The sequence below is a fragment of the Harmonia axyridis genome, chromosome 1 (genome assembly GCF_914767665.1).
Source record: "Harmonia axyridis chromosome 1, icHarAxyr1.1, whole genome shotgun sequence".
Classification (NCBI taxonomy): Eukaryota; Metazoa; Arthropoda; class Insecta; order Coleoptera; family Coccinellidae; genus Harmonia; species Harmonia axyridis.
In genome coordinates this window covers 8,187,174-8,198,311 of record NC_059501.1, presented here as the reverse complement: position 1 = coordinate 8,198,311, position 11,138 = coordinate 8,187,174, and the positions used below count along the sequence as shown (strand labels likewise).

The 11,138-nt window shown below is 34.0% G+C and overlaps 1 long non-coding RNA gene across 1 annotated transcript; it reads right to left on the bottom strand.

The window, feature by feature from the left end:
• Positions 1-3,812: 3,812 nt before the first annotated feature.
• On the bottom strand, positions 3,813-4,391 carry LOC123684808. Its single transcript, XR_006748191.1, has 2 exons — positions 4,186-4,391; positions 3,813-3,965 (listed from the first exon to the last, which is right to left on the bottom strand). It is a non-coding gene; the product is annotated as an uncharacterized LOC123684808 (long non-coding RNA).
• Positions 4,392-11,138: the final 6,747 nt, after the last annotated feature.

Sequence of the window (11,138 nt, the reverse complement as noted above, 5' to 3'; positions counted from 1 at the left end):
CATTAGAGGAAATAGTTATTTGTTTTACTAGGTAGCTAAGTAGTAGATTTACTGCCGAGGCTGATAGTTCATAGCCAAGCGTAGCGAATCAATCTACTTTGCTGCCGAGTTGAACATATAATTTTTTCTGCGATTGTTTATAATGTAACATGTAGGATATCTATTGTATTTGCAAATTATTACAACTCACACAATCTTTTTATTTTCCTGTAGTGCTTGATTAAAACGAAATTTGATAGAAATTGCAATTGTTGGAATAGTTGGTTGTCCATAATAATTATAGTTAGACAATTTATGAAATATCTGATAGTTTTTGGGAAAATATCGGATATATTCATATTATGGACAGTGATAGCGACTTTGCTGATTGATATGTATCTGCAAAATCAATATTTGTTGATGTCAATCGGAGAAAAACAATATTTCAATCTCATTTCTCAATTTACACTGTTCAAAAAATTTGGATTCCAAGAAGCGAATAATAGAATCCCTTTGGAAACTATAATCGCTATTTGTATGAAATTTGGTACAAAAGTTGGTTGCTATACCGCGTTTATGTTTTTTGTTGAAGAATTGATCTGTAAAAAAAATCATTTCTTTGAAACTTTTTGAATATCGCATAGTTAATTATGGAACTGCATATAATGAGATCGTCTTTGCGTTTATGGAAATATAATGCTAATATGTAATTAATGTATTCACAATAATAATAACAATTATCATCAGAGAAACAATGGTGAACAAAGTAAGAATCCGCTAAAGGCGTACCTTGAAAGCGGCTATAGTTTCTTAATTCTGTGAATTCCCCTTTTGAATTAGGAACAGATGACTGCCAGTGTAAGTTTGACTGCTGCCGATGGATATTCATTGAAATGTTTTTACATCGATATTCTTACATACATTTTCGAACTGAATCAGTCAAAAATCTCAAAAAGGAATCATGAAAATCACCCGGTATTTTTTCATGTGTCGAAATTGCATTGGAACTGCAAATAATAAACCACATCGCAAAATTGTACAGCATTTTTTAATCCGAATTCCGCAATAATAATTAACTTAAACTAACAATCCCCAACCACACTGTTCACGCCTTCAGGCGAAGATACAGACGATCTGAACGCAGCTAAAACCGATGGAAACCAAGTCACGTCTCAGCTACAGGCATTCCAACAAATTCATCAATTCGAGGAAAGCCAAATCACGACGTGTACACTCCGTGTTCGAATTTCCGCAACAAGTTGACGTCTATCGGACCATTAGACACTTCAAAAAGAGTGCGTGAAGCTCATAAGACACATATTATTAAAAGAACCGTCTGATTATAAGCTCGTAAAGCAAATACGCTCTCTCTGTGTAAACATCACGAATTTCTCGGTTGAAGCAGGAACAACCTGGAGCTAAGGATTTCAAATCGAATGAAATTGTACGTTGTGAAGTTTCACGATATTTTCGTTAATTTCTTCGTGATTCCCATAAGTTTTTGCTCCTAATTCCTATAGGTTGGACGATCTCGATGGCCGAGAGTCCATATTTAATTTAGCCCAGAAACCATCATTTCCTGTTTACCAGAACAATGGAAGCAGTTTTTGTCTACCTGCGTGAGTTTCTAGTCTCTCTATCAAAGCAATTATTGGATATCTCATCTGTTTCCGGATACCTCCGTACGGGATGGTTCCTTCAAAATTATATGGGGATTTAATTATTGTGTAATATGTTGAGCCGAACTTGTACTGTATCTCGTTCTCAGCTCCATGGCAAACTTCAACAGATGATGATTGTACTCAATCTGAACTTTTTGTTTCTATATGAAACGGATACGATCCGTTTTCGTTTAGAATTTGAAATAATTAATTCTCATGTTTGAATTTAAATTGGGCCGAATAATGACACTACCACTTGAAATGACAACTAGAATTATGTCAATGGTAACTTCATCAATATGCACAAAATGATAGACTTATTCCGCTTGTTCTTACTTTTTTTTTTGATTAACAGCAAATACTATTATTTTGCAGACACATATCAATCATTAAAGTATTACTTTTCCTGCCTTGGCATCAAAATGATTATTCTCAATGAGAATAAAACATTCGACATTTTCTGACAATCAATATTTTTTTCCACCTCCCTCATTTCTGGTGGAGTACTTCTAAGTCACTTTCACTATCCATAATATGAATATATTCGATATTTTTCCAAAGAACTTTCAGATATTTCATAAGTTGTCAAACTATAATTATTATAGACATACATTTCCATGACAACCAATTGTGATTTCTGTCAAATTTCGTTTTATATAAAAATATTGTGGGAATCGTATAATAATTTGCAAATACAATATTCTACGTACACTGTGTTGTAAAGTATGGAACAAATTCATTTTTAGCTAAACAGACCATTTTAAGGAATAACCCTGAAACACGTCGATTTTCTATTTTAATTTATGTATTTTTCAAATAATAATCTAATATACAGGGTGAATTACTTTGGAGTAATGACGTCACCGTTATTCTTTTTGAATGGAACACCCCCATTTCAATTTTCGGATTACTCTAGCTGAGCTGATTCCAAAAATGTATCACATGTTGATTCCAATTAGTAAAGGGTGGACAAAAATACATTAGTTTTGTGTGTGTTCATAAAGTAACGCGTAACATTCTTTATTAGTCAAATTATCAAAAATACTTATTGTCTAGCGGCAATTGGTTTGAATGTAACCCCCTGTAGTTTGTTACATTTTCAGATTAATAAAAATGTATAAAAATAGGAAATAATTTCTTTCATATTATGTCTGCTAGACCACAAGTACCAAACATGTTTGGAAACAGTTCATTTTTATTAATCTAAAAATGTAAAAACTACAGGGTGTTACATTCAAACCAATTTCCGCTCGACAATAAGTATTTTTGATAATATTGTTAATTTAACTGATAAAGAATGTTACGCGTTACTTTATGAGCATGCACAAAACTATTGTATTTTTGTCCACCCTGTACCAATTGGAATCAACATGTGATACATTTTTGGAATCGAAAAATTGAGACAAAATGAGGGTGTTCCATTTGAAAAAATTGACGGTGACGTCATTACTCGAAAGTAATCCATCCTCTATATTAGATTATTTTAAAATACAGTAAATTAAAATGAAAAATCGACGTGTTTCAGGATTCAGTCAATCCACCATTTTGCCGCCTAGTGAAACAAAGAACTATTTTTCAATTCTTGCGAAACCAATTCGGAACTATGTTCATAGAAAAAAATGTTCAGTATGAGTGCAACTATAATCTGTCAAAGTTTGAATAGAGCTTATAGAACGCCCTATATATACAGTTGTATGCGATGCCAAATTTGAATTACTTACCGGCCTAGAAACAGAAACCAATACACAAGAACTCCGCCTTGGCTATGGATACAATAATAAGAAATTCAGAAAGCTGGATCACGCAAGAAAATCCTTTCACTCCACAAAAAGCCAAATGAAGAAATTATGTATTTTCATCGAGAAAAAATCATGATATTCTCAACAATCTGTAGTTTAATAATAGTGTACCGTTCATTAAGCTTCAATTTAATGTTTAAGTACTACGTAAAGAAACCCTTAGGCGATCAAAAGTGATCGCGTAACACAGTAGCAAGATAAATGAAAACACTTGCTGTTGATCATCATCGAAGTCAACAAACATCGTTAAAGTTGAGGCTTCTGCTGCCACGATCATTATCACTCCTCAACATTACTGAAAATATTTTCGTCACCTCTACAGACTAATGATGATGACCCACGATAATGCTAGTAACAGATATAATCAAATGGGAAAATGGTATTCATTTATTTTTCAGTAATTCTAATTCGAGTGAGTTCTTTCATCAACTCCAGTGCAAACAACAATCTGTTTCACATCTTCGTTCTCATGTTTGTTGAACAATTTGGTCTTCATGGCCGAATAGATTGCGTCAGTAACTTGTAGCTGGAAGTTGGAATTTATTATTTACATTGCGACATTGTTAGTATAGTTTTCAGGAAATCCTGTAACTACTCTGAAACAATGAGGCGATATATTTGAAGTTGTATCGCCCACATTACTGCATTCGTTGCTTTTATCGACTGCACAGCGAATAAAACTCAAGGATTACTACCCTAGATAAAAAGTAATGAGATCAATTGAATGAACCAAATAGAATACTTACCTTTATTTTATTAACTTGCTCTCACCCGCAGCTCCGCTCGCATGCTCATCTATTGAAAGATATACGTTTTTCTGGAGGATATTGTCTTCAGTCTATCGTCGAAATCTAAAGGATTATTTAAATGGGATTTTCAATGAGATATTTCATTTTAAATTGCCTGCTATCTGACAGCTGTCAGTTTTGAAGCTGCAATTAAGATGTCTAAAAACATGGTGTATGTACTCGTCAATTTTTGAATGGAATGACATTCGACCAAATTGAAAATATTAGTTTTATTTCGTGGCGGCGAAGCAATGTCATACTTTTCATTTCGATTTTTTTTCATTTGATTTTAACAGGATACATAAATTAAAACCCGATCCAGGCCAATAAGAAGCTCAACTACTATTCCCAAAATTAGCAAAACAAAATCTAGCCAATACAAATTAGAGATATTGTAAAGTAAGTGATGTAAAGAATGGAGATGGGTGTTTTTTTTCGAGGTCTATAACTTTAAGTTGGCATTACTGTTCAAGATGTCGACCGATTTAACAGCTGTCAAGTGATTTATTCTCAGTTTGGTTTGGCAACTGATCATAAATAGACTCACGCCTGAACAATACTTGCACATAGTGCAATTTTATTTCGAAAATAATGGTTCTTTGCGGAATACGTATCGCGCACTACGTCCATTTTATTTTGTTTAGCGATGAAGCGCACTTCTGGTTGAATGCCCACGTCAACAAACAAAACTGCCGCATTTGGAGTGAAGCTAATCCCCAAGAGTATGTCGAAACACCGACACATTCTGAAAAACTGACTGTTTGGTGCGCTTTATGGGCTGGTGGAATCATTGGTCCGTACTTCTTCAAAAACGATGATGGCCAGAACGTTACAGTCAATGGTGATCGGTATAGAGCCATGATTACTAACTTTTTCATTCTTGAATTGAACAACCATGATGTCCAGGAGCTGTGGTTCCAACAAGACAGCGCAACATGTCACACAGCTCGTGCCACAATCGATTTATTGAAAGACACGTTTGGTGACCGTCTAATTTCACGTTTTGGACCTGTGAATTGGCCTCCAAGATCTTGTGATTTAACACCGCTATACTACTTTCTGTGGGGCTATGTAAAGTCATTGGTCTATGCGGATAAGCTACAAACCCTTGACCATTTGGAAGACAACATTCGCCGTGTTATTGCCGATATACGGCCACAAATGTTGGAAGAAGTCATAGAAAATTGGACGTACAGATTGGACTACATCCGAGCCAGCCGTGGCGGTCATATGCCAGAAATCATATTTAAAATGTAATGCCACAAGATTATCTTGCGGATAAATAAAATTCATGTCAATCGAATAATCCATTGTTGTTTTATTGCAATTTAAAGTTCTATAGCTCTAAAAAAAACACCCCTTATGAGGTATCACAGATGAAGTGTCCAATTCATGAAATATTTATGTTTCTACTAGTTGTGCTCGAAACTCACTGAGTAATAGTATATTATTCAACGAGCGGTAATGTAGGTCATAACTCACGCAGATGATGATTGCAGCACGAGCCGCAGGCGAGTGCTGTAATTCATCAAGTGAGTTATGACCATTACCTACCACAAGTTGAATACTATACTTTATCTACGACTATATCAATAAATACTAAGAAAAAAATATAGACTTAGAATAAAGACAGAAGGAACGGGAAATAAACATAATGTGCTCGATCCCGTACAAGAGAGATGGAAACTTAGTGCTACCAATCACAATCGAACTAGCTTCGGATCCAGTATAGAGTACAGAAATAGAAATTTATTGAAAAACCTTAATAATTGCCTATAAAAATGCATTAAAATATACCAAAAAATATTCCCTGCAAACGATGACTTAATGATCGTTCTGCTACACCAATCTTGAAAATTTTTTCAAACTTCTTTATATTTTTTCGGGCAATTAATTCTGTATGGTAACATTAGCTGTTTGTCGTTCGGAAATGTATACCTTTGTAATATTTCATCTTCACTATCTGAATTAATCGTTTTCAGCATAACATTCACAATAATTAGATATCAACTTAATTTGAAAACGTCAAAAGTGACTTTCCCTCGGACATTCCTCCCCTCAATAACAATAATGGAATGTTCCCTTTCGGCCAATCGAATAGAAGCAGAGAAGTATAGAAGCACAGATCCATATTTTCCGATTTATAATAGTGAGTTATAGTGGTGAGTTATTATAAATCACGCTGTTTGTTAATAGATACTATTAATTGCTCAAAAGCAGTTGAATAATGAGTTTATAATTCAATAGGAGTAGATAAAGTATTATATCACCAAAATATTCTTGAGCGATGATTATAAATATCTATAACTTTTAATGCTGATATTATTTCCAAATACAGGAAATTTGTTGGTAGGTACTATACCATATTTTGTCGGCTCTTACAAATGTTGATGTAGATTATCAAATCAGGAAAGAAACAACGATTTCGAAATACATCATGCAGTTGAGCGCATCCCACATGTTGAAATAATGTTCTGCTGGACTAGAGCATTGTTTCAAGTGTCGAGTTGGTGGGTGTATATCTTCCCGTTATAAAATTATAGGTATCAGCTTTTGAAATGATGCTAAAAAGTCAATGATAGGTAACCTTACAGATAATGAACCGGAATATGACCATTTTCCTTGGAATAAATACACGGTCATGAGCAAGTCCACCTGCAAAAAGTTCCGATAATAACACATTAGACGTACCGCTATATGTCGGAACATGATTCTAATATGTACATCCTTGGTAATATGGATATTAGGAATGGCGTGTGCTTTTAGCTCAAGATGGAGAATAAAAAGCTGCTACTGTTGGTGTACGGTATTAGAATACGGAGCAGATGAATTGTTGGTAGATATCTGGATTATAATAAGCTTCGGTTAGTCGCTTATGGTTAATTCATTCTATGCTGAATATTAGTGAAAAAGCGAGTAATCAGTAACTGAGAATCTAAAATTTGTGTGAATTTGTTAGTTACTAAATTAATCGCTGAGAAAAATCTCAGTATTCAATAATCTGAATTTATCCTTATATTAGCTCTAAAAGACACAGTTACTTTTTTGCATCAATGATATCGAGATCTTTCCACTTGAATAATGTGAAATTTCGAAAACATGAGTTCAAAAACATGTACATTTTCAGTTATCATAAAATTTTCAAAAAAAATAGGTATGTAATATCAGGAGGGTTGTGATATTCACCAGTAAAATTAGGTACTTGTGCACTATGAATTTGCAAAGTCTACCACAGTTGTGAAATTCCTCCATAATAATATGAAGTTACAATGTATTACCACAATAACAGTCAGGGCCGGCGTATAAGAGATGAAACAGTGAAGCGACCGTTTCAGGAGCCTCTATTTGAGGGGCGGTAATTCGGCCCAGTTTGCTGGCCTTTTCATATTCAAGTTATGATAAGGAAGGTCATTCTTTGCTTCAGGCGCCAAAATTATTGGCGCCGGCCGTGATAACAGTGATCTGAGAAATTTTACAAAAATAATTTGATTTTGATTAATATTCTGTTGGGTAATTGAAAATTTACAAAATTTTGTTGAATACATTTTGTATAAATACCTCAATACTCATACTTATGAAGGATTTCATTTTGGTAAGACCGCCCTTTGGCCTGCTATCACGCTGGAAGCTGTCATCTTTTGAAATTTAGCAAGTAAAAACTACGCTATAACAAAAAATGTAATGATATACACTTCAACAACTCATTAAAATTGTTAAAACTCACTACCGAAATGGTGCAAATGTTGTGGCATTTGGCAAAACTTTTGATTGTCGTGAAACTCCTTCTCGGCCGGTATTAGTGAAACTGGTGGCAAATTTAATTTATTGAGACAAGTTCATGTTAAGAATCGAAATCGTCTGCGTCGCTAAAGAACAACTGATAATATTGTTGCTGTACCCAGTACCCAGTAGGGTTGATCACAATTGGCCAAGTACTGAGATCTTTTGGTTTAGCACCTTTAGACTTTTTTCTTTGGCACCACGTCACAGATGAGGTCTATGTCAATGATCCACAATGATGACCATTTGGCTGATATTGTTTTCCATCATTAATGGCATACCTTGCTCCTTACAATTATATAAACATTAAACATCCATAATTTCTCTTAAAATATTCTTTTCTTCTGTAATATCAAAATATCAAAAACACCTTATTGCGAAACACTTAACAATTAATAATTGTCTAATTTTATAATACAGAGGAGTTGCCAATAGCATTGAAAAGCGATCAGGATCATTTCAAAAACCACTATGATGTTGGAATCATTTTTATGAAGAAACTTTACAATTTGTTTAACTAGGCAGCTAAGTAGTAGATTGACTGCAGCGGCTGATAGATCATAGCCGAGCGTATAGCGAGGCTAGGAATTCAGCCAAGGCAGTCAATCTATTTTGCTGCCGAGTTAAACATATAATTTTTTCTTTGATTGTTTATAATGATATATTATGTGGGATATTGTATTTGCAAATTATTACAATTCCCACAATATTTTTATTTTTGCAGTTGTGATAAATTGAAACGAAATTGAATAGAAATCGCTATTGTTGGAATGGTTGGTTGCTATAGAAATGTAGGTATATGTTCATGATAATTATAGTTTGAGAACTTATGAAATATCAGACAGTTCTTTGGAAAAATATCGGATATATTTATATAATCGACAATGATAGCGGCTTGGAACTATTTTATTCATTTCGCATTGAGAATAGGAATCACATTGCTACCTAGACAGAGAAGTAGGTACTTTTCTGCCTAGGCAGGAAAAGTATTTCTTTGCTGATTGATATATGTCTGCAAAATCAATATTTGCTATCAACCGGAGAAAAATAGAGGAAGGTCGCCTAATTTTGGATAGCTTTTTTAATTCAACTTCTTTTGTGTGAAAAAAAGATATTTTATTATTTTTTTTGTGCCTAATATATATTATCAACTCAATTGAAACAGTATACGCCCACAAAAATATTTATATTAACTGAAAAGAACATAATAAATGGACCAAAATAAAATATAGCACTTTTTCAAATAAAAAAAAAGGGTTCCCAAAATTGGATACCCTATCCAAAATTGGGAACCTATTTTTCCGAGCAAAAATCACACACATAAGCGTTCGTTTTCTCACTACCAGCACAGTCTTCGTGTGCCCCTCGGAAACAAACTGAACACTGTATCCAGCCTTTTCCATGTTGGTCTGCTGAACAGGGCCGTCGCTAGCCAAACTGCCGCCCTAGGCAGAGACAAAATTTGTCGCCCTAACAGAAGTTTTACAGAATGCTAAAACTGAATTCTTATGAATAAATGATTAAATATATGAATTGAATTCAGGTTTCAGATTCTTCTGCTGAGTTTCGACTTCATAAAACACTCGAATATTCATTTTTTTCTTCAATATGATTAAATGAACCATTATTTTTAATTCGAATATATGTTGCAGACATTCTTGATGGAAAAACTTTTAAGATTAGTGAATTTGACGAAAAAAATCGTTTGTGATATTCGTTGGAATCAAATAAAAATTATTTGATTAATTTTTTCAGTATTCTAGTTTTCTTGAAAAAAGTTGATAATGCCGCCCTCCTTTATTTGCCGTCCCTCTAGAAACCCTGCGGTTCAGGTTCTTCTGCTCAGTTTCGACTTCATAAAAAGCTTTAACATTTTGTTTCCTTTTCTTCAAGGTTATCGAGCAAAACAATCGGATGAACCATCATTTTGAATTCGAATGCGCCCACGCCCAGCACTAGTTAATTTGATATAAAAAATGAAAAATATCAAAATACAATGGAATGCTTTACAAAATAATAAAACTCCTTATATTTCTTAAGAAGAATAAGCTTTGAATGGTGAAATGAAATCGTTTTTCGTATATTTTGCTTTCTATTCTGTGCAATCAACATTCTGATTATTGAAGAATTGAAAGCAAAAATAATCCAGAAGCCGCCCCAAATGGCAATAAATTCGGGAATGTTTATTAGCAAATCGAAGGCCGACAAAGTGATGAATGCGTGGGTTTTTTAGCGTCAACTTGTAAACAACACTATGAGGGGATAACGCAACATCTGGTTATTTATGATTATAATGCGGCACCTTTGATGGTTTTTGATTATTATTTGTCCGTATTTTTCCGAATCAAATCTCATTCGGTACTTTCCATTTCTACACATGTGATATTTGTTGACCGAGCTTGAAATGCCGCCCTTAAAATTTGGCGCCCTAGGCGACCGCCTACTCTGCCTACCCCCTAGCGACGGCCCTGCTGCTGAAAAGTTTCCAGTGCAGAAAATACACGTCTGAGTCATCGTCATAAACAAGATTTTGTGAGGAGTCCCTTTCTTCTTCAACCTTTTGACTCTTCTTTATCTTTGTAGTTTTAACAATCGTCTTGTTTTTAGTTTTTCCAAAGGATTATAGTTTTGGCGACTTTCCTTTTTTTTAAGGGATTCTTTTTTACTGTCTTTCTATAATAAAATCCTAATTTTGGATATCCAATTTTAGGAAGCCTCTCCTATCCAAAATTAGGCAACAATTGGACTCTAGGTTAGGTGATTAAAATCAAAATGTCCATAAGAGTAATTCTTATTTCAAATACACAGGCTTATTCTACCACTATTCTTATACATCCTCGTAAACTTACACTATCCTACGCTGAGTACTTACCTTTTTATAACTGTTTATACGAGGTGAAACAAAAAACTAGTATGTGCTTCACACGGGATCATTTTATGTTAGGGGTGCTTCGTTCTGTGTATTCAATCAAAGGAAATTGTAAACGGATATTGAGATAATGAAGTATCCAAAATTAGGCAACTATCCAAAATAAGGCGACTTTCCTCTACTACTCAATAAATTACAAGGAATCTTGATGTTTTTGAATTTTTCGATATTCAAAATGTCAAGTAGAACTATCAACATCTGT